Here is a 6,114-nt window from a genome sequence, read left to right on the forward strand (position 1 = left end):
GGGACCGTTCCCTTTGTATCGGGCGGACTCAGCAGTTCGTAACTGCGAATCCTGGTCAGGACTAATCTACCGTAGATTTTAGAGGAGGGCTCTGGGATAACTTCTTCCCCACCAATATTCCAGTCTTTTCTTAGTGATGTTCACACACTCGTCGTCGCCGCCGAAGCCCGTATTGGATTAGTGATGTCGATACGGATTCCGTATTGACTCTCTGAAGCTCTGAAGTCGTGAAGCTGTCGAAGTCGAAGTCGAAGTCGTAGCGCACATGCATATGTCGCTAGCGCTGCCCCTCAGCAGACGACGTCAGCTTATGCAACTGACTGGCTGTTATCTTTATAAATCTCTTATTGTGTTTCTCAAGCATATCAGAAGGATATGTGATGCAACGATTGTTAGATTTGGCTTTTTTGTCTGGCTGACATAGCTTATTTACTTCCGGTGTTATATTAATAGGTTACATTGTCCTAATTTCCAGATCTTCCAGATACCTCACATGGATATTTATGCAATGCTCATTATCATTAGGTTTCTTGATTTTCGCCGGCTGGCTTGGCGCACCTACTCTCAGTGTTATCTTTACATATTTCATCTTCTATTCTGGAACATTTCAGAAATATGATGTTGGTGATGGCAAAAAAATAATAAAAGGGACATTTTATGCATGCTCGTTAGCTTTAGCTTTGTCTTTTTTTTTTCTTTTTTGCTGGCTTGCACGGCTGCCCAGCGTTGTCTTGACACGTTGCATTTGTTCTTCTATTTTTTCACATATCTCACAAGGATATTTTATACTAAGTCAATTAAACTTCGCGTTTGTGTTTTGGCTGGCTTGCTTGGCCTATTTACTCCCAACGTTAGCTTTACGTGAAGTCGACCCAGGACACGCGATCCCCCTGCGATAGTGACGACGTTGCCCGCCTGAGCGTGTCCTGCTACGGCAAGCAGTTGCACCACCACCACGGCTATCTTCACATGTTACATTTGTTCGTCTGTTTTTCGGATATCTCAAAAATATTATTTAAATGCAATGTTTATTAGATTTAGCTTATCTTTCTTTGGCTGGCTGGCTGTCTGGCTAGCTTAGCGTAGTTACTCCAGTGTTGTCTTTGCATGTTACATTTGTTCGTCTATTTTGCAGATACCTTACAAGGCGCTAATTTGTTTGTGTTTTGCTGGCTTGCATGGCTTATTTACTCCTAGTGTTATCTTTTACCGGCTTCATTTCTCGCAGGGATCAGTTTCGTTTTGTGACCTGCATGGGTTTGCATTCTGGTGAGCTTTACTTTGGTAGTTTAGTTAATTTAGTTTAAAGGCGAATCTGGAATTATTTTGTATAGTTAGTTTTGGTTTGATTCTTTGTGAGCTCAGGATCTTTTTGTCACTGAAACTAATTACGCTTGCGCATAGCTGTAATGCGATCCATATGTGCTAGCATTTCAGTTTGTGACGATCATGTCGCAAAATAATTATGTCCCTGTTAACTGATCGCGGACGTTGCTTACGAAATCCAGTGCAATCTGGTTGCTGACACTTGATGAAACGAGTCTGCTTCCTTTTGGCCAGGGTCAGATGCAGTTATCGTTGTCTGTACCGTATGCACCAACGGCGGCAGCATACCACAGTCGGCGTTAAAATCAAGTATGGACTGCGGCGTCCGGACATCAGTTTTCTTTATATTGCTTGCAGCAAAATGCACAGGAGAAGGTAATGAATGTTTCCCTTCTCTTTCTTTTCTTCTCATACTATATCGTAGCATTTTTTGCAAACGTCGTATTCTTTTGTGTTGTAAAAGGGTCCCATTGTTTCAGTCTGTTTATGTCTTTAAAAAAATCGAACAAACACAATCATAACACGCGTGTTATACAGGAAAAAAGTAGGAAAAATAGGCTGTGTGTTATCTATGAATGCGTGCTATACATCGATATATTTCCGCATAGGACCGCCAGTGATCCTGAATAACACGCAGGGTGATGACGGGTCAAAATCGGGTGCGTGTGATGACGGGTGCGTGTTATACATGGTGCGTTGTTATACGCCGAAAATGACTATTCTACTATTTTAGTTTACAAATGAAACCCAATTGAGCATGTTAGTGGCCTTACACTTGTGTACTACTACAAAAATCGTTTTATACTGTAAGTTATGTTTAGTCAATAAGGTCGTTATATAACGTTAAGTCACAAGGAGATTATGTCCTTGAGTTGCATCTGGACTTCAGAGCAGGGACCACTAAGACGCGGTGCCGCAACCGAGGACGGGAAACTACTAAGCCCAACGACGCTGAGCACGTGCCCCGTCAACGACACCAACTTCAAGTTTGCTCATGCATTCGTCGGCCTCCAGAAGGTTGAGGATGTCCGTCGTATTCCTCCCGGAACAACAGCGACGTTCCACTGCGAACCTGTAGGCTTGACGGACGGTGACCCAGTCAGCGTGAACTGCAGAGATGGTCACTGGGTATTGGCCGACTCCAACAGAACAGTTTCAACGCCGTTGTGCCGACCTGCGGATGCGAGAGATGTCGCGATAAACATCACTGGAGAGTACACAGGTGACGCAGGCTGCTCCATGATGCGCCGCAACGTTCGGGTCACCAAATACGTGGCTCAATGAATGAAGGCGAATTCAGAGCAAATCGTATTTATCTAGCGAGAGCCGAGGTTCTCACGGTACTCGACGCGCTTCGGAGCTCGAGGTCGTAACGCGCGCCTGGAAGATGCTGTTGTCTTCGTCGTCAGACTACCGCTACAAGCTGTTCCAGAGGGGAGTGCTGGATTGACCCATTTTCAAGAGAAGCAGTGGAGTGCAGGTGAAGTTGAGACGGAGGTGTTGAAGGGGCGGGGAGTGAAGGTCTATTCGGGGGGGGGGGGGGGTCTGTGGTGCATCCAAAATGACGCTGAAGGCTACGTGCGCCAACTGCTAATGCTCGTAGCTAGCGGCCGCGTCTGCTCGTACAATCTCGGATATGATGAAAGAGGGGGGGGGGGGGGGGCACTTCACTCCACACCCAACGGAGCTGACAAACGGAGTGCTGATTTTTCGCGCGGATGCAGCCCCAGGTCTTAGGGTCAGCAGTTATGCGAGTTATTCATACTCATATTACGTCCAGAAATTTACAAGCACGAAGCTCTAAAGTAAAGCTGCCATGGGGGGGGGGGGGGGGGGCGTAACATCCGGTTCCCACAAAAAGGGCGGATGTCGTTCGCTAACATTGCCTGCTTGAAAGGCCTGCTGGCATCATGGTGGTGTAGTACAATGTTGGAGCCAATGGGAGGCAAAGAACTGCCATTTTTGAGAATAAAGTTACTGTACTGTTATAAATGTGAGATGCCACAACCCTTCTAGGGACAGTCTGGAGGCTCTGGGCCTGAACCGAAACGAAACAAGCGCTGTCACACACTTTCTTTCATGGGATGCCCACAGTCACCGTGCAAAATGCTTCAATTAAATTCGCAGCCAAATCGTTATAACTGAACTTTTTAGCTGGCGCTTTGGCTGCCGATCCATCACTGCTAGTAACTTGCAGCTTCTGTTCAGCCAAGTATGCAGTCAGGCCACCGATTCAAGGCAAAACCTGATGATTACATTTTACGGTAATGTGAAGACCTTCCTTATGGAGAATTCGCTTGGTCAAAATGTGGCAAAACTGTCGAGCGTTCGGAAATGGCTAGCCTTTTGCCCACGCTGGGTCACGTGACAGCTACCACTCGAACGTAAGTGTCGGGAACCTAGCGGTTTTAGTCGCTCGGATCACGCTAGGGGCATCGCGGTCGCTCACCTTCGGGTTTCGTCATCTGCTACCCACGTGAACTTCGAAGTGCGGGTCAATGCGGGCCCTCGCCACCTTCACAGTGCGGATGTGACGATACCGGATGTAGTTGGGCAATCCGCTGACCGGGCGAAAAAAGTGGTAACTGGCAAATTCCGGGAGCAAGGAAAGCGCCACGCGAACATGCGAGATTGCTGCGCTTTGACCAAGCGAACATGACTGCTCGGGATCTGGCAAAAAAAGAAAGAAAAGAAAAGGAACAATATGCCACGAAATGACCATGCGAATTCGCCATTAGTAGACCTCTACGACCCGAGAAACGTCATCATGATGTTGGTAGACAGATTGAAACCGAAACAAATTGGAAGGAGAGGGCTGGGTTCCACGAATGTGCACTTGTTTGCTGCCTCCTATTGCAAGAACAGTAGGACCGAAGGTCGCGTCCCTTTCAGGAACCATCGTAATCTCCTCAAGACCGTGGCTTTCAGGCGCGACCATGTTCACCCCTAACTTCGAGCGTAGCTCAAACTAGTATACCAAATAGACGAGTAAGGATAATCCTTCACATTTCGCTTTCGCTGACCTTGACACGTCGTTGACAATGGACCGGGAGGGGAGAAATCGGAACAGTTTGGAGGCCACCCGTTTCTTTCGTGTTAGTAAACTCCCACAGTTCAAAGCGGCGCTAAGCACTCTGGGATTTTCTGAACTCGTCTATTGGTGGCGCCGTCGAACAGTATGACGTCATTTGTTTACAAACAGGGAGAGGTCAATTATCCTTATCATGGTGGCAAACCCTATTGTCATCCACAAACGTGCGGTACCTGATGTTTACGTGACCGTGAAACTATATATCGGGATGGCCCCCCGTCTCCCACTCCTTCCTGCGGGACGGAGTACAGACGTGGACAGATGGGGACGGGACATCTGTCCACGTCTTTACTCCGTTCATAGCCACAGTTGCTTCGCAGCGTTAACAGGGAATTTGAAAAAAATTTTATACACCAGATGCGAACATGCCGTTCGCTGTCCTTGTTAATCTCAAGAACTATGACGTTCTGCTGAACGAAATTTTGCATTTCGCCTCTGCAGGTAACTTGCAGTCGGATACAGCTCTAATCTCAAACATCACGCAAGAGCTCTGGACTGTCCTACGCAGTTATGCGAGTCTCCTTTTGTCCACACTGTCCTCCAGAATGTCCTAAAACAGTATCCAAGACTGTCTTAAGCAGCCCCCTCATTTTGTTTGTCTCCTTTTAAGGTCTAGCGTCCTTCCACCTGTACGCAAGGTAGTTGAACTCAGTTGGACGTATCGCAGAAATTGTGGGCACAGAAATGTAATCGGTATAATAATGAGCACCACATGTTATTCATAGTGGCATCGCGGTGCTCTTGTCAGTGTACATGGTTGTCACGTGATTCTATTGAGACACTTTCTTTTTCCACACTGCTGTGTAGTACCCTTACAGGGATTCAGGACTTGCAGGACCTATGAAGTTGCTTATTTTAAGGCGTTGCGGAGACGTGAAAAACTATAAATGAAACGCATGGACAAAATAACAGAGTTTAAGACGCTATGATTACATGATTTACGTGAAGGAAATCACTTGGGAAGTGGGGACGTCCCATTTCGAGATCTCAGAGTCGTCATCTCCTCAGTGTCAAGCGGAAGACGAAAACATAGTCAGCAAGTGCAAGTGTATGTCAGTTTTGCATACAATTACTGGAATATCATATCTCTCATTTCATGCACATGCAGGTCTCGACGCTGGATGTCCCCTGCTGGAGCCTCCAGTAATATTAATCAGGAAGAACCCGACAGTATACCAGGTTTCGTGTCAACCTCCATACGAACACCGTGGCCGAAAATACATTTATTGCCTCCCATTCAACGAGTGGAGTTCCCGCCCTGTGTGTCACCTGCCGGGCCACGCTACACGTAGAGCAATGGCACCAGGCGCATTCACGGAAGAGACCAGTAGATAGTACACAAAACAGGAAGCAGGGTTTTTGTTTCTTAGCTTTTCTGAAAGCGACCGTCCTCTTACACGGCCATTTTGGTCTCAATGGCGACCTAAAACATCCGGGCTCCCCACGAGCTACATCGTGGGCACTCCTCGTAGTTGGTTTGATGGCACTAACCTTAGCGCACAGTGCCGCTATTGTGGCCTTTCAGGTTCCTATTATCCTGTAAGACATTGCATGACGCGGCGTATGACGTAAGCAACAAGCAGAAAGGTTAACACTAGCTGTAGAATACTATGGAGGGAGCAGTATTGTGATTTTTTTAGTCTTTATGAATGACCTCATGTCCGACCTCCATGTCATGTTAGCATACGCTTATTCGC

This window comes from Ornithodoros turicata, chromosome 9 (genome assembly GCF_037126465.1).
Source record: "Ornithodoros turicata isolate Travis chromosome 9, ASM3712646v1, whole genome shotgun sequence".
NCBI lineage: Eukaryota > Metazoa > Arthropoda > Arachnida > Ixodida > Argasidae > Ornithodoros > Ornithodoros turicata.